At 40.9% G+C, this 24565-nt stretch overlaps 1 long non-coding RNA gene across 1 annotated transcript; it reads right to left on the reverse strand.

Annotated features, from left to right (window-relative positions):
* Positions 1-547: 547 nt before the first annotated feature.
* Positions 548-14613, reverse strand: LOC123980997. Its single transcript, XR_006827639.1, has 3 exons — positions 14520-14613; positions 10702-10811; positions 548-580 (listed from the first exon to the last, which is right to left on the reverse strand). It is a non-coding gene; the product is annotated as an uncharacterized LOC123980997 (long non-coding RNA).
* Positions 14614-24565: the final 9952 nt, after the last annotated feature.

A 24565-nucleotide genomic window follows, 5' to 3' on the forward strand; every position in this document is an offset into this window, starting at 1 on the left:
CTCCCTCCATCTAGCCTATCTCTCTGCTGCTCTCCTTGCTCAGTGACAGTCTCATCACACTCTATCAATCAGGCTTGTGAGGCCCGGGCGCAGTGCAGCACAGCATCGCACCGCACAGTCCTAGTCTGGTCCCATCAGTGCCAGTCAGTCTCCCTCACTCTCTCAGTCACTTTAAAAAAGGTTTAGGTTGCCAGATATAGTCTGTTTCCCCTGGCCCCATCGCAGGTCAGGAGATGGGAGGGATTGAGCTGGAGTCGAGATTCAGTTTAGCGCTTGATTTGATATCGCTTGACGTATTCTCTGGCCTGTCTCTGAACTAAAAAAATGGGCAGCTCCTCTTTTAAACAGAGCTGGATATTTGGGCACACGACTCCGCTCGCTCCCATAGCTGATACATTTGACAACATAGAGAAAAGGCACAGCGTGTGAGCGTCCTTGATGTGTCGCATGGAATTTGAGCAAATGGGAAATGATGCAAAACAGAGGTCAGATCAGTTGTGTCCTCAACTCATCAGCTATTCCTTTCAGTCTCTTACCTGCCGCAGGCCTCATCCTGTGGTTGACGTCTCAGGAAAGAGAACTGCATAAATGAGAAAGACAGAGAGGAACAGGACAGGGATGAATAGCTTAATCAACCTGTCTGTGTGGAGCGAAGGCAGGCTTTTCTGTGCCTTTTATTACAAACAACAAGGAATGCTTACTAAAAATAAAGCACCAATGGAGTTAACCATACAGTATTTGCCATAAAAAAACTCTTGTTATGTTGTTCATTTAATTAGTTAATTTACTCAGCAAAATTATGTACAAAATACACAGTAGATTTTCACAGAATATTTCTTTCCCAACCAAATTTGAGTTAAAGGAATAGAAAATTGCATGTGCAGTAGAGAATGACTTAACCACAGTTATCGATTGGCTTTGTGAATTATAATGAAAAAAAGTGTAATTACATTTTCCTGTAAGTACCACAACAAATTAGGCTTGTGAGTTATTCTGGAAGCAAAAGAGGGGAGAGAAAAAAAAAAAAGTCCTGCATTTAATGTGCTGGGAAGATTTTCTCAGGCTATTTCCTTGCTAAATGCATTAGCAGATGCTGCTGTGCTCATACAAGCCTGTGGACTAATATTCTTGTAAATGATTAGCTACTTATTTAACCAACAGGGATAAATGTGCTTTGGGTGGTTACAACAAAAATGAGTAGGGGATAAACATTTTTTTTAGCTACACTGGGTGAGCTTTAATTTGACTCATTATCTTTAAAAACGTTATTGTAGGGCTTTATGGCAGTCGAATGAGATGATTAGCCATGATGATTATGAATGTCATGATTACAGTAGTCTCTCTAGCCAAAAACTTCTCTTTCGTGGTAATTCAGTCAATTTTCTGTGTGAATGTAGCTGGCAGATTTTCTATGTAAAAGCAAACAAGGCAACTCGACATTTAGTTGCACTAAAAGGTCTTCAAATAGTGGAAACAAAATCATTTAATATTTAAAGTTTTAGGGTCCTAAATGACAGGGAAACATAATGACCAAGGTGAGGATTTGAATGGTTCCTAACTTCATCAACAGTGTGTTTTGCTAAGTTCCTTGTTATCTGGTGTCTCCCTATACACCCTGTTCATGCTAATGAATCCACAAATTAAATTGTAGAACAGAGGAATATTAGGGCGCCTGCCGTTTTGATGTGGTGAGGAATACTCAATTAGGCTGGATTTGGCCCCCATAATTATTACATTATAACTAAGATAAGTGTTCAATGGCAACAAATGCTTTGATGGACTCCATTCTGTAACAAAGGCAACGGGTGAGCAAAGACGAAAATGCCAGAACAGAGGAGGGAAGGGGTAACAGAGAAAAAAAAGCAAGCAGAAAGTGACAAGAAAGCTATTGCACGGGAGCCCGTCTGCAGCAGCCATATTTCATTACACAGCACCGAAGCTTAGGAGGCAATCAAGCATATTTAGCCATCCTCGTCTCGCCCCCCCCCCTCTCCCCAAAGCAATTATTACTCCCCAGTTTTTTACTGTGCTTTGCCATGGGGAAAATGAACCGCAGTACTTATCAGCTCAATGCATACACAAGTGACTGGGGTGGAGGACATGTAGGTGTGTGTGTGTGTGTGTGAGCAAGGACGCTTGTGTTTACGTTTTTTTTTGGGGGGGGGGGCTGTTGACGAGCTGATCACTAGTGAGCAATAGGTTACCCTTTTCAATCCCATTAGCGTGGTAACATCAGCACATTTAGGGGCAGCAGGCGGAGCGAGGGGAGATACAGAGATAACCATAAACATGTCACCAAAAAATGCATTGTTATTTGCATTCATATTGGAAAAAGCCAAATTGATGTGGGGTCAAACAGGGAAGGTGAGGGTTTATGACGTGTGCATAGCTCTGCTGTCAGCAGCTCTGATCTATCGGACCGGCCAGCCTTGTCAGGCTTTACGCCTGATTATATTATCATGGCTGACCATCAATGCGAATGAATGATTGTTCATCCCCAAATGGGAGTAAAATGAATATAGCAGAATGCAAACAGCACATTCTGCTATTAATACAGTGGATGGCCATGCATTCCCCATCCTGAAGTCATCTAGTTAAGTGATGCATTGCATGTCAGTGCAATACAAAACACTTTCAAAATACCGTGGCTGTTTCTTGCTCTTTATTCAGTCTGTGTTGTTTTTTTGTTTGTTTGTTTGTTTGTTTGTTTTTTAAAATATTATAGAACAGTAATAGAGTGTAGCGGCAGAGCTGTGAAATAAAAAAAAACAAACATACTTCACTATTCTGTGGGTTTTGAGCAGCTAATGTGCACTCATTTGGGTGGCACAGCCGCCAACTGCAGCATTAGTCCCCATCTGGGGACTTGTGTTATGGTGAAAGTGCTTCTCCATTTGTGAGACTCTTCAGTTCTGGGCATCCTCCCCAAGCCCATAACTCAACGTCCCTCTATCACTCCCATGCGACTGGCTGTCATAATCATCAGCATTATGCTACCTCAATGGGCCTGATTTACAAGTCTGGACATGGCACCAGCTCTGTGCCAAGAGGTAAACATGAGGCAGTTTGCTACCGCCAAGCCTATTTCTCTCTACTGCATTTAATGGGGAGGAGAGACCGATATTCATAACAGAAAAGTAGGTTTTCAGCTACTTGTAGCTTTTACAAGACTGCAAATAAAAAAGGCCTCAGATGTTTCGAAAATTTCTAAATATAAGCTTTATTTTTGCAGTTAAGTATAAACACTCTTCTGATGTATAATTTAGGATTCAGTGTAGTATACACGAATGCATGCATTGATTAGGTTCATAAATTTTTGGGTAAGAGACTGTATGAAAATGATTGTTTTTGAAGCCTTCCCTTAAAAGATTTATTGTAAAAAAAAAAAAAAAAAATGGTGGCTTTAGTGTGTGCGATGGGTTTTAAATGTGTGCTTTGCTACATGCAAGTTTAGCAATCCTGTCTCTGTTTGTCCATTATAATCAACTGGTAGCCCATAGGGCCAATGGTTTAGTTCTGAGAAATGCAGGATTATGCTTATGAGCAATTAAACATTATATCTACCAACAATCCTTCCCACCTCCACAAATGGGGGGATAAAAGGTAAATGTTTTAGTTAATTAGGAAACGAGTTGAACCAATTTAATATTATTGTATTATTTTGACATGCTGGGGGGAGGGTGTTAGTAGGGGAAGAAAATATTAATAACTCTCAGAAGGACTTTGGTTGTTAAAAAATGGTTAACCCCTCCCCCTCCTCCCTTATTCTTGTAATATATTTAAAATTTTCAAATAGAAAGCACCTTTACATTTAGTTGAAAATTAAAAATACTATGCAATGTCCATGGAACAGTACTGCATGTCACAAAAAGAATAAACCTCCTTTTTTGAAAGGCAAAGAAAGGCCAAACCCATATTATTTTAATTATTATTATTATTATTATTGTTGGTTTTATTAATATTGTTGTTGTTGTTGTAATAACGGAATAGTGTCCCCGCCTCCACTTGCTGCTTAGTATGAAACTATATTGCATCTGCAGTAAGTAGACAGTTGCACATCATTTAGAAATTGAAATATAATGTCTTTCATGGAGTATTATGTCTGATTATATGCTTTTGGACTTTGAATCATACTTTTTCACCTTCAGGCAGCACCTGGCCCTCTCCTTAACCCTCTCACTCATTCTACAATATTATATTATCCCATATTCATCCACATATTGCGCCTGCTAAGTGATGGGCCACATAAATCAATTTTTATATACACACACACAATAACAGTTATATGCGGGCTTCCAAACCGCCTGCTGATAGCTGCCATTTCTTATCACTCCAGTTGAATATAGCACCGGTATGAAGTCAGTTTTGCTCGCTGTCTAAATGGAGGAGAATGAGAGAGAGGGAAGGCATTTTTGTTCAAATTACTTAAGCTGCCTACAAAGCACTTTGTATAGCTCAGTGGTTAAGAAAATTCACTGAAAAGAGAAGGAAAACTTGTACAGTGGGAAACTAGTGTTGATGACAGAGAATCTCCTATATATTATTGAAGATTCCTCATTCTGTTGTTCACAGATATCACGATTCCTGTGTTCATATGTATTTAATTTTGCACGCACAATAATGGCGCGCTTCATGCGTGTAAATATAACCACGAAGCCTGCACAGAAATTCATATAGCTCTCTTACAACTTCAGGAGAGGTGCTGATGTCTGTAAAGCAACATCCAGATTCAGTGCGATTACTCCGTCACAGGGCACATGAATAGACTTTTCTTTTACTTTATATTTCTGCCTCTCAAGTAATGGTGAGTGTAATTCAGCCATCTGCAGTATTATTTTGAAACGCCTCATACATAAGCTAATCAAGCATGTTTATTTTTTGGAGTTGCAGTCTTTAACATTTGCGAGGAAAAGTGTGGCCCCGTAATTAATGAGCTAAGCTGAAATGAGCTCTCATAACTCTGAAGTGAAATCACTGAAAGCACGGTAGCACATATTCTCCATCTCTTTTGCTCGTAAGGTTCCAGCAAGGGAGAATTTTGATTTTTCTCCAAATGGCATCAAGCATGGATGTTACGATAGTAGGGAGGGCCCATCGGCGGACAGCGTGATGTCATGAGAGCATTTGATAGACAACAGCACAGCAGGAGAGAGAAGAGAGGAAGTGAGGACTCAGGACTACAGAGCCAAGAGACACTTTCTCTTTCACTCTCTTGCTCCCAACTGCTCCCAGTGCCAGAGACACGGGCCGCTGCACAGACAGATGGCGAGGAAGAGTGTGCGCGCGCGTGTATGTGTGTGCGCGTGTGTGCGTGTGTGAGTATGTAGTGGGTAGTGACGCCATTCGGCTTTGTGCAAGTGTGAGGTGTGGTGTGCGAGGGATATAAGGGGAGAAGATGAAGAACTGAAAACCACTGCAGAGGATGTGTGTGTGTGCATGTGTGTGTGTGTAAGTGGTGACTTTCTCATGTACGCTTTAATCCATGTGCTCCTTTTAACAAAAAAATTCCACATCCAAATAGCTTGTGTACTTCTTAGGGCAGCAATAAAAGTTGATTTCCGCCGTCACTTTGCGCTCACCTGTCATACTGCACAGGGTGCACATTGCAAATAAGGGACCTCTCCTGATGAGGAGAGGCACACCTACTAGAGGAGCTGTGGGGGTGAGGAGGATGTAGGTGGAAGGATTCTGTATTGACAGACTGCCATCTACTGGATTTTCCTATAATTTCAATACATACTCTTATCACCGTGCCTCCTCTTGCATACAGTAAATACATACATGTATTTACCATCAACGATTGTCATTTATGGTAAATAAGCCAACTGTATGCCCGCATTTGGAGATACAGACAGATACAGATTACAGACAGAAAGCAGTTCTCCTTTCTCAGCATATTCTTTAGAAGACGGGTTGGGTGTCTCTGATGGAGACATTCAAATGTCTATTTATCTTTTCTCAGTAGACATGTAAAGGAAATTTGTAATAATTAAAAATCTACCTTATCAATAAACATGCAATAAGCTCAATTTGCATACCACCTAATTAGGGTGTATATGTCTTTTCAAGAAGTCTAAGAAAGTCCGTTTAAGGTGGTGTAAAAAATAAACCAGAAGCCATTGAGACCATTAAGACTCTCAGTATTGATTTGATGTTTGCATGTAAATCCATGGTTATAGCAAATCAAAGAGAATGGACGCCGATCACTTCAATGATGGGAGGTAAACCCGCACTGCCCTGGACGTGCCTTAGTTTAGTCTCGGAGGGCAACTGGTGATGCACAGCACCATCTTGTGGTTGTATCACGCTGGACACAGGTTGGCATAACAACACCTTTTGACTGAAAAAGGTTTAAAGTATATAAATTTGATGATTCCAAGTCATAGTTCAAACTGCTAAAATAGCATTCCCCTAAAAGTGTGATTCTAAAAGAGATGCGTATTAACATATCTCCTTGATTCCTTTTGGGGATTGTAATCGGATTAATGATGCAGAGGTTTTAACTGAATGGATCATAACACTTGCTTTTGCCATGTGGACATTAACCACACATGTCTGCACTATGATACGGAATAAGGAACTCTGTAACTAACAATATCTATAAGCATTAAGCAATTTTTGTTCCATTTGTGTTTTTGTATTTATTTCTCTGTATGCCTGCGTTCGCACGTGCTTGTACTTCTGTGCTTAAGAGTGAGATCTTATAGTGCACTGGAGCCATTACCTGTCACGTGACTAATGAGCAGCCGGTGTGCAGTTAACGGCCATGAAATATGTACCAAAAGTTAATACCTCATTCATAGTGCCTTGAGATAAATGCGTGCATTTCATTAAACACACCACGTAGCTTGGCTCTGCTGCAAAATGATTCCTCCTTGCGGAGGAAATGTGCTTTTCCTCGCAATAGCAATGTAATGTTAAAGAATAAGCACTTTTATTACTTTGTATAACTACAAATTAGGGAAGATTAGAAATGTGTACTTGCTGCAACTCAGTCTCTACACACCCCTGCTGAGTCTGTACTGTATTTAAGTAAGTAATATAGGGGTTATCATTTATTATTGTCCTCCTTTTATTTTTCTGATCTACTATAGCCAGTACTTCAATCTCTAATCCCGTCTGTTTGTGGTCTAGTAGAGATTCACCCAGGGAAACCTCTAGCTGCTATCTGACATAAAGCAGATTTGATCCATTTTCCAGAGAATATCTGTCTTTTTCAGACGGGCGCTTTTCAAAAGAAATATGTCAGCAGTCTGGGGATTATGCTTTTTTTTTTTGCTAATCACCAAAAGACTCAACCTGCCCCGACATTTCTTGGGTTCGACAATGCAGTACGCCGAGCAAACGCTCTTTCCCATTTAGATGCTTATTTTGATCTACTTTTATTCTAATTGTATTGGTACAATCAGATGTATGAACCATTAACTTCATGCTCCGCTGACTTACATGATTATCTTGTGTGAATTAAAGGTGATTTAGCAGAGAAACGGCAGAAGATGGACTCATTTCACAAGCTTGTTCTCCTGATGTTGAGCGAACAGGCTCATCATCATTCATCCAGATTTGCTCTTCTGAGGGAGAGCGCGAGGAGTTGGCACGGTTTACTCTGTTGGGGGATAAACCATCTATCAAAGCATCATGGAGGTGAATACTCGGGTAAACATTTTCCTTCTCAGTCCTACGTCCTGACAGCACTTCCACACACTATACTGCATGTGTTAGTGGGGGAAATGTAAAATATATGTGCATAATGGTTTCTAGACTGTATATACTGTAGTAGACTAGTTAAGAGGGCAATTCTTACTCCTGCGCTGTGTGTGTTTTTTCTTTTTGCTAACCGGCACTCAAGTGTAAGCACACAACATGTGGGATGAGCGTGATGGACTCCTGGTATCGTTGGTAGTTATTTGTGGCGTGCCTATAACCACAATTCCCCTGCCACAGCTTATTGCAGGGTGAAGCTGAGCGAGATATACTCTGAGGCTGGCATAAAGCCACTGGGCTTTGTAATAATTCATTGGCCAAAAAGCCCTCCGTGTACTCACTGTGCAATATTTATACCCCGCTGAATGTATTTTCTCAGCTACATCATTGCACAGGCCCAGGGCAGGGATTTTCTCTTCTGAGAACAGGTTTTAGTATTTCAGACCATAGTTAAATCTGGCAAACAATTAAATTTTTTTATATTTCTCACATGATCACATTCTGTCTGTTAAGAATGATGCATGTGGCTCCAAAGCCAATGCCTGTTTTTTAACTTTATATATTTTAGATTGTTTTTAATGCCTTACTCTAATCCCATATATATATTTTTAACTATCTGTTATATCCATCTGGCAGTAGAACAACATTATAGAAATGATAATTGTATGATTTGAACTTTTTATACTTTTTAGTGATTATTTACTCAAAGATGAACATTAACTTGTTATGTGTTATGTGTCCCGCGTCCCTGTATGAGACTGTCCTGAAATTCACTCTTACTCTATTCCACAGTACGCTGTCCTAATCCAGTCTGAACTCTCAGTAGAGTTTATTTCTGTTTTGTTCTTGATTAGCCCTGTCTTTCTCTTTGTTTCCAGTTCCTTTTTTCCCTCCTATATCCTTCTTTGTTCGTGTTCTTTCATTACAAATTTTTTTCCTCGTTCCTCAGGGAGGCCTCACATGAAATACAAATGCTTCAAATTATGGTTCAAAAAATATTTTTTTCCAAAGTGGAGGAGTGTTAATGGACACATGAAAGACAATAAGAGTTTCTGGGTTCATTCAACACATTCTTGTGAACAGGGTTGTACTCAGAAATTGCAAAATATTACTAGTTACTTATTACTTCTTAAAAAAGTAATAATATTGCTTTACATGTTACTTAAAAAAAACAAAACAAAGCAGTCTCTCTCAACTTTATCATCTTCATCAACAACAGCAGCGAGGAGTGTAATTTTTACAAAACATATTGCCTAGAGTTTCTTAAGAAAGTATAACAAAGCAAGTAAATCCCAACTTTTGAACTAGACTACATTTTTCTGCATATGTATTTATAACAGCAGTAGCCTATTATTCAGTTTTCTTTTCTTTTAAACGTTGTTGTTACGTTGCACGCCACTCTCTCCTGACTAGTTCATGCATCACAGGCAAAAGCAGCCAGTTTCTTTCTAGAAGTTTCATGTTGCTGTGCTGCTTCAGCAGATGCTTCAATAAATTAGATGGAGAATTGTTCTTGGTTGAAAGCTTTTTGCTGGTCGCACAAAGTTTGGTTACTTGGATTAGTAACGGAAATGGAAAGGTAATCCATTACTTTACTTAGTTACTGGGGAAATAATGTTATTACAGTAATGCATTACTGCCCAACACTGCTTGCAAATGATAGCGCGAGCCATTCAGTGACACGCAGATTCAAAATGCTATGAACACATTATATTTGGATTTTTGCATAAATTGATGAATATCTACCAATATCCATATACCAATATTAAAATTTGTCTGTGAATCCCAACCAATTATGAATTCGCAGGCATCTCTCTGTAATACAAGCAATGGAAGATGAAGGTGGGTAAGTGGGTGTCATTTTGAGGACAGACTTAATATTAAATGTGGTAGTCAACAGGGATTTTCTGTTAGGCCTCCCCCTTGTATTTCTGCACTCCTTAAAACTCACTGAGAACACTGACTTTACCAACTCCGATGATGACACACAACTTTGTACTGTTTTGTCATGAGCTTCAAACAGTGTGACATCTTTATTTGTATTTTTGTCTCATTTTACACCACAAGTAGCTGTTTGTCCCGGAGAGTCTCATAATTCTTTAATTTCAGGAACAGGAATTCTATTTTTTGCACAAGACAAGTCTCAGTCCCAAAAGGGACAAACTCTTTAAACCCACATAGACAAAAGAGGTTTGAACTCTAGACTTTTCGCTTATTTTGAAACCTCCAATAGGAGTTGAAGGTGGAGAGTTAAAAAATTACCCCACTGTTATTGCTTTAAATATTTTACAGCTATGAATTACAGATAAGTAACAGTGAAAATTAAAGTCTGTCAAAATCTGGATACATTTTTACCACCACCTCCTGTCAAACTGATTAAATTGATGAATTGAAAAGTGATTGAAAGACTACACTGACACATTTAAAGACACTAAAAAACAGCTCAAAATTACAAATTGCAATTTCAGTTCTGACAGCATCATGAATCCAATTTTTAACTTAAACTAAATTGTGGTTTATACTTCCTAGAGATGGGTCAATGGGAAATACATGTGCTAAATTTAAAAGCAATTTGAAGAAATCTTTACAATCTCTTTGTTATATACATGTTTGTCATCCACACATTTCACATTATGTTACTTTTATACCATTCACAAAATCATAAGCTACATCTCAATTTAAAAAGACTGATTGATGATTTGGTTTAAAAAAGGCTCTCCTGCACTGTTTTTTTTTTTTTTTTAATGAAAATGCTGTTCCAGTCTGTTCTGAAAGTAGCTTTTCTCATATTAAAAGCTTAAAGTGAAGAGGAAATTTTGTAGCTTATTTTACAATTAAGCTCTTTTTCCCCCCTCAAGAATGAATAAGATAAAGTCATAACTAAATTAGCTACCAAAAAATATTAAGTTTAATAGGGAAAAACCTTGTCTGAGAAAAACTGCTTCCCTGTGGGACTGCGTGGTTTGTTGAATTTGAAAGAAAACTTGTTCAACTCACCAGGAAATGAGGCTCCTCTGTTGGGTTCATGCAGGTGCCAACATGCTGCCCGATGCTGCAGTTTTACCTCACCGACACACCACCGATATCAATGCCCCCTTTGCCCCCACCTAGGAGATGAGATAACATCAGTGGGATAAGGTTTTTTTTTTATCTCAAACAAATGGACAGAATATATGGACCAAAGCTTGGTCTGAATACATATGTTAAGAATACGGCTGAAATATGACCAGATGAGCCTCTACTATTCTGCAGATAACCGCACCAAAAATCAACAAGCATCAACACACCGCCTGCCTGAGAGGCTTAGTCCATCATTTGAAAGCAAAAGAAATCAGTGGATGAAATGAATTTCTAATATTAGCGTGTTTTCATGGACTATTTTCAACTATGCACTTATTTATTTACTGATGCAGCGAGCGGGCAAGAGGATACTTATGGGAGAAAGCTCAAAACAAATATGTCAGTTCTGATATGTTCATTTTGTCTATGTTCTCTTACTTTTCTTGTGGCGCATTGTGTCTCTTGAGCAACCAGCTTGCATGTTTTTGTTGTTGTTGTTTTTTTTTGTGTGTACCCACTCTTTTGATATTGCACACACTATGACAAAGGACACCTGAGCAGGAATATAAGACCAAAGCTGTCAAATGTAAAAGTCACCGATGGCACACTTGTGCCTCAGTCCATTTTCATACTTCTTCTTTCATTTGGCTAATCTGACTGTAGTTCCAAAGACTTGTCAGTGATGGCAAGGTATACCTACTATAGCCAAATGAATTCACTGTAAATCTGAACATGCAAATTACCATAACAATTTTTTCTTTCACTTTACGTGCAGATTTGTGTTTGCAATATAAAAAAAATACTGTGATGCTACCCTTAGGTCAAACCTTAGCTCAAAATAATCATCCAAGGTCAGTCTAAAAGACTCCACTTTCCATCTCAGTGGCGTCCCCTTTGTGTTATTAGAAAAATATCCTCAGCATTTTTTTAACTCACGAGGCTGCATTTGCATAGAATTAACCTCTCAATAGACACATTAAAGACGGGACTAAATCTGACGTGCCTTTGGAATAGATTATGTGCATTTGCATAACGTTTGCCTCCTGTGCAGGTGATAAAGCAGTATTAAGCCTGGATTACAGTATTTGATTTTGTTTGCGTCTGTGTGTGTGTGTAAGTAGGTGTGTGTGTGTGTGTATACAATAAATATATACTTAGCTGTGTACCTGAATATGTGCAAACTGGAATCTGTTTTAGCTGTTTTGGCATGCCTCCCTTTCGCCAGCAGGGCCAAAGAGAACGGTGTGCTATGCTTGACTGCCATGTTACTCATGTGACCTCATGAAAGTACAAGTCCCTTCAAGCGGTATAATAAATCACTACAGCCGGGGCTGGCCCACATCTCACACACACACACACACACACACACACACACACACACACACACACACACACACACGTTTTGCAAGCCATAACACAATATATCAACCAAGTATGGAAACACAATCATCAGGTACCCTGACCCTTTCAGGTAGCAGGATGGACCAGTAGCCATTCAGGCCGTACCACACATCCTAATGGAAGGCATACTCTTAACCCATTGATGCATCCTTGATACTTAACCCTTAACTTACACCTAGAGAACTCATACCTGGCAACATCTATTCCTTAACCAGAAGACAGAAGAGAGTCTCAATGTAAATGTATCACCTAAGGCTTGATTAAAAAAAAGTATACTTTATACATCATAAAGCTATCGTCACATTAAGATCCATCATTCAACACATCACTAATGCACTGTGCTTTGTGGCACTTTATCTTTTTTCCCAATTATAAATGCTCTTGGCTGTAAAAAGACAGCATTTTTCACTGTTAACAGGTCACTCTCCTTGTTTACTGTAAGCACATTTAGAATGTAGTCTTTGGAAAGTTTTTTGGCTGCAGGACTCACTGCTATTCTAAACCAGGTCACCTGCTACTGCTGCGAATTCTGCTTTATATAACACAGCTCCATCTGACAGGTGTAGGGCAGCTACGTACTCACTGTCCTCTGTAAAATGCACCACAACATCCTTTAACAAGTGTCTTTGACACTTTCTCTCCGCTGAGAAACGGCAGATTCAATTCAAATTTAATGCCTTAATGGTTCTTGAACAGAGCATTCAAATGGCCTCCAACAGTCTGTGCGATAGTGACAATTTTGCCGCTGTCATTTACAATCCTTCAGGCACAAAGTTAGTCTAACTCACTTGTCTGTACTTAACTGTTTTTGGCCTGCCTTTCCACCGAAGCTACATTTGTCGCTGTCATCTTTAATTTAAATCACTTTGCCACCTGAGCCTCCAACAAATATTCGCAAATGTTCACGGTAATTGCCACGAGGGACAGAGGGCATCATATGTGTGCAGTGCTCTGAGTGAAAAGCATCATAGCCTCGCAGCGTTTTCTACTCACCTATGTGACACACTTGGGAATATATTTGAGGCTGCTGGGTTCGAACGCCTCTGCCTTAATTTGATCTCAAAATAGCACAAAGCAAAACTTCCCTCGTTGGAAATCCTATGGCTATGTGGAGGAATGTTCTGGTGTACGCTGGCCTCTGTCAGGGGAACATTAACTCACAGGCAACACAAATGCTCCAATTACAGCTGCACCAGCAAGTCCTTTGGGGGAAACGACAGCACTACTCATTGATCTGAAAAACAGCACTGTGATAGAGGGTAGCTCCATGATGGTAACAATAAGCCAGTACGAAAAGTAATTAATTTCATTTGAGATATGTGGACTTGTTGCAGTGTAGTTGGGCATTTGTAGTCAGGTGAACATGTGAGTGCAGTGTGAAGTGCTTCTATATATGTAACAATATAGTAGAAGGCAAATGGTATCACATTCTAGTGACAAAATGTTTTTGCTAGATGATTCTGGAGATTCAGAGTGTTTTCATTCGAGTAACCTAGTGTTTTTGATTTTACTTCTCAAGAAGCTTTTTGCAGTAGTCCCTAAGTGTTTGCATGTGTACTTAGGCCTCCACAGTGTGCTAAAAGCTCTGGTCAGTGCTCTATCTAAACGCTGTGAGAAGTGCAAATGGGTGCGTCGTCGTCACAGTCCTAATGTGAAAGCAGATCTCTTAAAACAACAGTAGAGCAGAAGCAGCAGTAGAGATTCCTGTACTCCAGAGGGCACCATTATCATGCTTTATGTTAACTCTGCACCCGTCTCCTGCATAATGACAATAAAGTTGAATCTAATTTAATTGTATGTTTGTCATTGTGCTATACTGCACAAGTCCGGTACAGTAGTCAAACAGCAGCATCACCGGTACTGATCTCTAACTGTCTATGAGATAAATTCTGGTCAGATTTATGAAATGTGATTACAGCAGGACAATCGACTGTATTAATACTGCAGCCAGTGGAAAAACAGCTAGTAAAAAGGGCATTTAATGTTCTACAATTTGTAAGACATCCAGCCTGGATTGGAAAAAGAGGAAATCAAACTTAACTTGTTTGCCAAGCTCGGGTATTATTTCACATCAAATAATAAAAGTCAGGCAGTCAAGAAACCACTGACTGAACAATAGATCATGTGCAGACATGTACTCTTTCCGTGCATTCATTCATTCTAACAGCATTTATCTGTTTGACCCTTGATTTGATTTGTTTGGGCTGACATTATTATCTTGTTGATTTTTGTGGGTGCATTGACATTTGAACAGGATTTTGGCCACCGCTGATTGTCATAGATGGAGTGCCTTTATTAAATAATACAATTTCAAGGAAGGCTTTCTTTGCTGGATTAGAAAATGTGGATCTTACCAGTTTGGAATAGCCAATTGCGATTGCTGCCCCGGACCAGAGTGATGAAAGAAGAGAACTCCTCGGAATCTCCCTGGAGGGAAACAGATAGAGAAGACAGGAAGTGTCATGTGTTAGTGTATTGTGTCATTGTCCATTCACAACACTTCAGATCACTGTACAATACTGCGCTTGTACTGTAAGTTTGCATACATCACATACTGACATGTATGGAGATGAGCATAAACCACAACACAATGTAGCCACTATGCATAGCTGTGTTATCAGCACAGTCTCATTGAGTTTTGTAAACATGCTTCATGTACTTTGAGGAGGTGATTTTCTGTTGTGCATAATGGGAGCTGCTAAAAATAGACTCCTGCATGAACGCTGACAGTGTCTCCACCACATGCTGAAGACAGGATAGCAGGATGTTTGGTTATGTCTGCTTGTAAGTAATAATTTCTGACAGTGACTCACTGTCATACACACTCAGTTGTGTGCAAGAAAGCATGAATTTCTGCCTAACGTACACACCTACAGATACATAATACACGCCCGGTAATACCCTTTCAGTGCACATACATGGGATCTTAAAATCTTTTTTTTTTCAACTGCTGGGATCAGATTTACGACTGGAAAGAAATGGGGTGGCATGGGAATCCTGGATGATGTCCGAGGAGCACAGAGGCCCTCCTCATTCTTGAAAAACACACAGACAGGCTTTGACAAACACACACACACATCAATATTAACGGTCTCCCAGGTTTACCTTAGACATTTCCAAAACCAAGCTAGTCTCAATAATGGAAGAAGAGCACAAGGATGACATTGTTTGACAACCCTCACATGTCACAGCCGCGCCGATGATTGGCAGACCTGTTTGCCTTGCATGACAATGACACTGGTAATTGGATGTTGGACACCGTGGCACACACTGCCTCTCCTATCTGCTGTCCCCATGCAATATCCTGCATCTTCAAAGCACTACAAAAGTAAATCTAGCTTAGACTGTTTGCATCTGTAATCTTACTCCACATTTTTTTCCTACTTTGCCAAAGCACTTGATATGCAAAAATCATATGTTTACTTTTGAGATCAAAGATTCTTTCTCCCTCCCCTTTCTTCATCTTCCCCATCTAAAAATGGACTCCTTTCATTATGCAAGCCAACAAAGAGCAGCGTCTGCTCACGCAGCCCATTCCAAGCATACTGATTAATTAGCTTGTATAATTAGCTTAATGATTTAGAGAAACATGGCCATGGCCACCCAAGAAGCCATGCTAATGGACCCTGTCTATGGCAATTAAAATGCCCATAACTTAACAATGTTGGCTTAAAAGTCCAGATAACTACTGTGAAAAAAGTAGGTGGTGTAGCAGAAATGTAGCATCGTATTAGCTGGTGTTAATAAACACTGTCGTACATATCACATTTTGAGACTATATTGCAAGTCGTGTGTTTGTATTTACTAATGCTTTTTCCAGTGGTGCAGACACCACTGGAAGACTGAGAGCAAATAAAGTGTTCTCATTCCTTACTATGACGATTAGCTTTAGCGCTGGTGGCATCCTTGGTGCACATAGGCCTTATATCATTAGCCTTGAAATGTGACGTAAGATGCTGAAAGTGGTGAAACCTGCTTTTTAGTGTCACAAGGAGCGAAGTTCTCATCTATGCCATTCCATATATCTTCTCTCTTCCCGTTATGTTAACTCATTCTCTGAGTGAGCACATACTGTAAAGTGCATGAGTTAGGACACGCAGTTGTGGACTATACAGTTTCCATTAAATGTGAGTCAAACCAAGACAGTATCTCTGTACTCTGAGAGTAGCATCAGCATTCCTGGCTGCACTTCAGACATAAATCGCCCGTTTATGACCTTCCCCTGAACAGTAACCAACAGAGACGCCAGCCCGACTCATAAAACCACCAGAATGTTGAGGTGGAGGTGAAGATATTACTTATCCATTCACGACTTCTAAAACGCCAGTCAAGTGGGAGCAGTTAAAAAAAAAAAATCTAATCCTTATTTGTTTTTGTTTTTTAGTGCTCTGATTGAATGCTGTGCATGCCCAATCATAAATGATGGTAATTTACAGCACACTTTGCTGCTGACAAAGCATAGGAATTATGGCGCCATTGGGCTTTTATAAACAGCACAGGAATGGACTGTGGTATGGAGGGTGCAATCAATGTTTATTGCAAGACAACTGTAAAACCAACTTCATACCTGTGACAAAAAGTGGTAGTTCGAAACTTTAGAAATGTCAAGAAAAATACTGCCCAGTTACAAATAGAGCCCAGTACTCAATGCTGAATAGCACTTCAGTGGTCTAGTATTTCTGTAACAGAAGAGAACCTAACTTCAATGTCACTTGTGTAATTGCTATACATTATACTGAACCCACTACTTGATGAAAAAACAATTATATTCAATGTAACTTATTTAATTTAATTATTTATTAACTTGGGAGCAGCAGAAAAAAATAAAAATGTAAATGTGGTTACCCTATAAAGTTTGTGGCTAGGTGATAATCAGTTGACTATTTAGCCTACACACACAGCAGACACAAGGGAACATTAGCATTGATTCAGAGTTTCTCACCACCCGGCAAATGTAAGTGCAATATTCACAACCCTTTCAGTTCTACGTTGGTCTCCACCAACTGGAAAATCTGTGTTCAGCAGTTAGCTGCTAACTTTGTCTGACTTCAGTTTGGTGCAGGGCAGGTAGTTTACAGTGGGTTCAGGCAAGCTTTTACACTTAAAAGAGCCGCATGCTGTGATTGGAAACAAGATAACCATAAAAATTAGCAAAATTATGCTAGAGCGCTTTGTACACCTGAGGGAAACTGCAGAGACAGATGCTAATTCGCTATGCATTAATCCCTACAAAGACATCTTTTACAGTACACAAACTGTGCTGATTAGACCCATTGTTCACATAAAACTATAGGCTACATACGTTCAGCTGTAATCTCCTTACTTGATTACAGGTTGCGTATCTATTCGCTTTACAACAAACTTGAGTTAAACAGGTTGAAACATTAAAAAGGAGAAATATAAATAATTTCAACACTGACACATCATGGCATAGAAAACAGTGAGACTCCCATCTGTTAAATAATTTCTAAGAATAGGAGTGAAGAGGAGAAACAACTCGAGACAGCAACATTACGCAGTTTCTAAGTATAGATAAGCATCTAGACTGCTTCAACCGTCCTACTTGCTTTAAGTATTACAACTTAGCTCTAGATACAAGTTACTGAAGTAATATGGTTTATCAGAATCAAACAACACAACTGTATCATTCCAAATCTGATAACTAAATAACGCTGCCATTCCCAAGTTGTTTCAGCAGTTCCAGTCGTTTCCATCTGCCATCTCCCTGAAAGCCTCTTTAATGAAACAATGTAAGACAAATGTGTCATTAGGATTCGCAACACTCTCAAACACACTAATTGCCACGCAATAACAGTCTGTTTGTGTCTGTGTCTGCATGCTGCCAGCAGGTGCAATGCTATTCACTTGTGTGAGCTGAATATCACAGTCCCAAGTTTGACACCATTGTGTCAAAAACTCTGTGCTCAGCTCGTCAGCTCTGGTGCGCTGTGCCCAAACAAGCCAGCTAAAAATGAGCATTTGGGAAGTGATCTGCCTTTTGCTCCCCCCCTCTCTCTCTCTGTACCCACAGCTGCCTCAGTGGCACAGGGTAACGTCACTGTCAGACGTAGATGGAATTGGTAATATAGTACATCATATATCTGTTCAGAAGTGGCGTCATGCAACCCAAAAAAGACTCTCTTTGGGTGGAGGAGGTTTGATATTTTAGACACATTTGCACAGGTTTGCAGTAGTCAGGCTGATGTTGATGGGCCATGTGAGCTGTCTCAGTGAGAAATGGAGAGAAGTAAAGATCACTTCATGAAGCAACAATTTTTACTTATGAGTTATGTGAACAGTTGGACTGAAAAATGGGAATTTATTTGTGCTTTATTCCTAAAACTGGCCATTGGCATCCCTACTGTCATTAATTAAATTGCTAATCCTTTAATAAACAGCCAATCACACTTGATTGACACTTTTGAAGCAAAGTGATTTTTCTTGTCCATCTTTCTCTTAGAACGAAGAATGTGATAGGCTGCTGCTGTGGTGGTGAAGAACAGGTGAGTACAGACTTCATCTTGGTATGGAACCTTTCCCTTGTCTGCAATCAAAGCCCTCTTGTCTGCAGAGTTTTCTGTCAGGCTGAAAACTTCCCATCATGCTGAAACTGCTTCTCCCCAAAGGCTATCATAATCTGCTCAGCATGCATAATGTTAATCGCTCAAATATCTCATCAACACAACAGGATAAGCGCGCTGTCAGTGCAAGGAGGGGAGTGGGTGAAATAGTGTGCGGTAGACAGAAAGCGAGAGGAGGGTTTAAAAAGAAAGCAAGGGGTTAGGCGTTGAAGGATGAAGAGACAAAAAGGGTAAAGGCTCAGAGATCAGATGAGATGATGTAAGTGAGTATGAAACAGGAAGATGCAGCGAGGAAGGACGGGAAGAGGGAAAAGACATTAAGGCTAAAGTGGGAGAATTAGATAGAGAATAAGAGAACGGAAAGGAGGGTAGCTTTGGCACTCTTTGGAAACTCTATGCCACTATATTCTGTCCCTTTTTCCAGTCAGTGTCGGCGAAGATGATAGCATTGATCATGTTCTTAAAAGACCTCTTTTCCTGCCACCGTATCACCTCACGTCATTAAGATGACTGGTTGAGTTGCCTTAAAAGGTTTCTCTTATGCTTGGCAAAGGCTGCAAGATGTGAGATTGCCTTTCACATTCTTTCCTCCCTTCATTTTGGTAAGACAAACCCAAGAATGCCTAAGTGTCTGTCATATTGATTTCCAGCAATCGGCTCTGTTATTAGATTGGATTTAATAAAAGAGGGGCATAGTCAGGGAACCAAATCTACTCAAAATTGTATTGAATTGTGACCCATCCAAAAGCAGCGGGCATATTCACGTGGATTGAGATTGTTTGTAATTGGAAGCACATGTTCATCAATCAAAACCAGGTAATTCCATCACATCCATCGCCTCCATGACAGATACTCTATTTCTGCTGCCCTGATACATTACTTCTTTGACGCTTACACCCCCGGGTTTCCCTAAGGAGTTCCCATCTCAAATCTCAGGTGTACTTGGAGGACGCATGAAGTAAATAGATTTTGTTCTCCAGATAGCTCAGATTTCCTCCTCTATAAATCCACTTGTCCCCGCATAAATCTTTGGGAAGTTTGGGCTGCCCTGTGCCTCTGCTTATTAGCCAACCAGGGATCAATTTATCACCTTTGAGGACAAAGAATGGAGGTGCCGGGGGATTCTTTCTATCCCTTTGATTTATGGAGTCGGAAGAGAGGCAGGGCATTTTTGGGTCATGCAAATTCGTCTCGGCACAAGTGCCTGCCCAACCTACCTCCTCTTTGTGTTGAATTAATTCCTTTGGCAGTGAGAGGAAGGGTGGAATCTGTAAGTAAATCAGGTAGTCGGCGTATGAATGACAAGGTTAGGCCTGTTCAAGTAAGTGGTAATGATGGCGCTGTGTAAATGCACTGACCATGCTTCAAAGGGAATTATCCACTTTCAGTGATGGCTGAAATTAAGGCTGTTGGGCCTGACTGAATATTCCTCAAACAGACTCTCAAAGCCGCAGAACAAGCTTAAGCTTTGCCACAACTGCTTTCATGCAATTCCACGCCTGCACCACTAGTCTGTGCTATCGGTCTAGCAAATTGTTCCTCCACACTTGTGACCCATTTTTTCCCAATGTAAGGAGCTGCAGGAATGTGGCCGCCCCGCCTCACCTGCACTAAGTGGCCACCTCTTCTTGGCAAATGAACTACAATGCCAGGCTCCTGCTCTACAACTCCCTCATTTGTAATTGTCCTCATGTTAATGATGGACTGGGAACGGGGGATGGGCAGGGGGATTTGTGGGAAATGTATTTCTTGTGAAGTCGAAGTGAGGTTGAAGGAGGGTTGCTGGTTTTGCATTGCGGTTACAAGGCAGGTTTGAAACGTTGCATCACGCTTTTGTTTGGCATACAAGTGTGAATCCAGTGTGATTCAACCTCTTATCATCAGACGCTATAAAAAGCAGAGAATGGGTAAAGGAGGCTCTCTTTTGAGGTTACAAAATGCACTTTTATGTCGGAACACTCATTCTTCCTGTAAGTTGTGTGTGTGTGTGTGTGTGCTGACAGACTGTAGACTAAAATGCAAAATATTAACACACATTCAGATGTCAGTCTGTGTTTGGCAGCTTTTTAGATATTCAAATTTGAGTTTTACAATACCTTCTGTTTCACATGCAGTTTCAAATCAACACAAAAGCCATCCCCTTCCCTTTTTTGTGTGCGTCTTAACTACAAACTGCGTGCAGGCTCCACTTCACAACTCACTCGCCACTGCCTTGGCTCTCGTCCACACTCATCCCTCCTCATAACGAATGAGCCAGCACCAGCCAGCAGATTTCTCCAACGCCTACCAGTACCGCCACATCTTTGTCATCTTCTCTCTCCCGCGTTCTCCCTCCTGCTCTCACTTCCTCTCTCTTTTCCTTTTTCTACCTTGTTTAGGCACACTCTAGCCTTTTTTTTTGTGGCAGAGAGCATAAGACTCGCCGTTTGCTGAGTGGGCAGCGGGGAGCGGAGGAGGAAAGAAGAGAAATAGAAAGAAAGGCGCAGAAGGAGGAGGGAGGAAGAGAGTTATCTAACAGGATTAAAGGAGAACAACGGAATGGAGAGCACTTAAAATACTCATGACATGAGCCCTCTTGCAAAAAGGAGGGGATGAGTAACAATGGCTGAATCACTCTTGAGGCTCTCTGTCTCTACACAATATGCTCTCTCCTTCTTCCTCTGTCTCTCTATTGCCACCTATGTTTCTCTTTCATTCTCATCCTATCTTCCCCTATTGGCCTCATTTTTACTTACTGGCCAGGGGATTTGATGGATCTCAGAGGAGTCATGTTAATAATGTGAGAGAGAGTGGCTTTAATTAACCAATAGAAGAAAAGGTATTCAATTCAAATATAACGACAGGCACTTCCACCAGCATACTGTAAGCCGTGGGTAGATATTGTTAGATAGAGGGGGAGAAAATGGATGGGGGAGGGCAGTCAGGAGGGAGAAAGGGTAGAGGTGAGTAAAAGATGATCAGGAGGTGCTAAGAGAGATATAAGGTTTCACAAGTAGGGGAATGAGAATCTGGCGAGAATGAATGATAGGTAGATTTAGATGAAGAAAATCAGAGATTTGGCAAAAGGCAGAACAATCCAGTGTTTAGCCAAGGGGTGCGTGGATTGATGATGAAGTATATCATGTCAAGAATTGGGCTAGAACAACTGCTTGGCCCACTTCTGTCTCAAACCACAGCGAGAAAGAGGAGATATACAAGGATTGCCCAGCAAGGCCAAACAAAATTATTTGTTACCTTTACTGGTCTGTTAAACACTAGTGTGTGTGTGTGTGTGTGTGTGTGTGTGTATATTGAAACGTCGACAGCAAATATGAACAAATACCCTTCACCTCACCCCCACCATACGAGAATCAGAAAGGTGGAACAACATGACAAATTTCCTCGGGGCGGATCGAACTTTAGGGGAGAGAATGGCACTTCAAACGATCGGCGTGCCTCGCCAGCTTCCCTGCCCGTCTGACTCACGAAGATAGCAGCCGTCTGGCAGCTCGTCCGAGAACACGCGCACGCTCCTTTGCACACAGGTGTGGGAGCACACAGGATTTTACACAGGTACACACTCTTCTACTGTACACCCCAACAAACAAACATCCTCCACCTTTTGTAAACGGAGGCATGGCATATCCTTTGTGCAAAACTTGACAACTGCCTACATGTTGAGTAGGTTTTAATGCAGCAAACTAACGTGTTTAAGCTATAAAATGACTCCGCTTGGCCCATCATACGTCTGAGTGAGGTCTCTGGAGTTGCTGCTGCCTCTCTTTTTATATCACATAACAAACATGTGACAGCAGTGGGAGGAAAATCTCTCCAGCCTTTGTAAATAGACAAGCCGTTCTCACTCCCTGACTCATCACATATGGACGCATGATCAAGACCCATTGGCGTCAGTTTGTAACGCACTGGGAATCCCTATAACGTCATAGTTCAATGCAGTTGACGTATGTAGTTATTTCAACCCAAACCATGATCTTTTCCAAACCTTAACTTTGTTGCCTAAACCTAACCACATACTTTTTGTGCCTCAACCTAACCAAATTGCAACGATTCACAACTTTAATAACGTGCCGTTTCAAAATGGCGATGTTTGGAAACACTAACGTTTTATTTTGAAAGTGTAACAGGACGTTGCATATTTGTTGTTGCTAAGCGTTCCTAACTTAAAAAACGTAACTATAGCTAACTAAAAATTACGCAAAAGGGGTACCCAGGGCGACGCCACAGGGCCTTGACCAAGCGTCAATATGTGACGAGTGTTGAAATAGAGCACCACTTCAATATTTTACTCATGGCTTGCGCTTATTGAGCATTCGTTCTTTTTGAAGCGTCACTTCTTCTAAAATGGAGAGAGGAAAGCAAATATGTATATGCAAACATATGTATAAATAAAGGCGGCAGTGAGTGATTGTGTATGCTCGCATGGTGCATTCTGTCCTACTTCTCAGCAAGAGATATTGCGCCCTTGATGGTTATGTAAGGGACGAATTTTAATGATGGTGAGATCATGTCAGTATGCACAAAATAATGACGACTAGCCTGGTAAATTGACTGAGAGATTTGGCTTTTGGTGCTGACTCTCCATCTACAGAGAGGACTTAAGGAGCTTCTGGGATTTGAAAGTTGAAAGATAAAGGCTCAGTTACGCTGGGGATCTGTGAGTGCCTCAATTTTCAGCTCTGCGCCATGACAAGAATCATTAGGCTAGAAAAAAACCTGATGGAATAACTAAAAGGCATAATCGGTTGTTTACAATGGCGGGGGAGGGCGGAAGAGGAGGAAGGGGATGGGAAAAAACCTTCACAGATGAAGATGGGGTTAAGAAAAAAAAAAAAACCTTCAGAGTGACCAGACGGCACTGTGACATATTCTGAATCCTCGCTGACACACTCCTGATGTGTGACAGCGAGGGACAGATGGAAAAAGCAGAGGGAGAAGTACATGTAAAGGCGGCAGAGCGGATGGATAGAGGAATAGAAGAGCTGGTTGAGGGAAGGATTAATGAAAAGGTGGGAGAGTAAAGTAGAACGAGAAGAAGAAAATGGACACAATCTCCGGATGTCCTGAGACCTCTTTCAAGTTTACTCGAGTGCCCTTTGGCAAGGCACTCTGACCGCTTACAATGAAGCTGCTCGGTGGCAAACAGTACAGCGAGGGGCGGCTCCCAGGCGGGAAGGTGTGAATGAGTATGACCCTTTCTCTCTCTCTGCAACTACTCCCCAAGGCTGCTCCTGTAAATAAGAATGTGTTCCTAGTCAACATGCCTTGTCTGTTAAAGGGTTAGCCTTTAAAGAGAGCAACACAGAGTGGAAAGGAGAGCAATGAAGTGAAGAAAAGACAGCAAAATAAATCACTTAAAGCATGAGGAAATGGAGAACGTAACAAATAACACAATATTGCTTTAGCTTGAGATACAGTGAGCAACGCGCATCAGAGAAGACTGTAAGGCCAAGGACATTATGACTGCCATGATCGCTGCTGATCTGAGACCTGTGACAGAGTGAGGAGCATCACCACACACTTGGCAATGACTTACAGAATACTAAAGAGAAAGTCATGTCACCAGAAGGAGGGAGAAAGTGAAGGGGGAAGGAATGCAGGGAGGGAAAGACAAAGCATTGAGAGGCAGCGTGAGGATGGATGACGGAATATTAAAGCGTGGAGTGTAAAGTGAAAGTGGTACAGCGAGACAGAGAAACAGCCAGAGAGGGAGAGGCAGCTGAGAAGAACAAGGGAAACAGTGTGAATGAATATTAGGGAGAGGGCTATTCACCTGGTGTTGATATGGATGAAGACGGTGGGGGGGGGGGGGGGGGGGGGGA

Source organism: Micropterus dolomieu, linkage group LG12 (assembly GCF_021292245.1).
Source record: "Micropterus dolomieu isolate WLL.071019.BEF.003 ecotype Adirondacks linkage group LG12, ASM2129224v1, whole genome shotgun sequence".
Lineage (NCBI taxonomy): Eukaryota > Metazoa > Chordata > Actinopteri > Centrarchiformes > Centrarchidae > Micropterus > Micropterus dolomieu.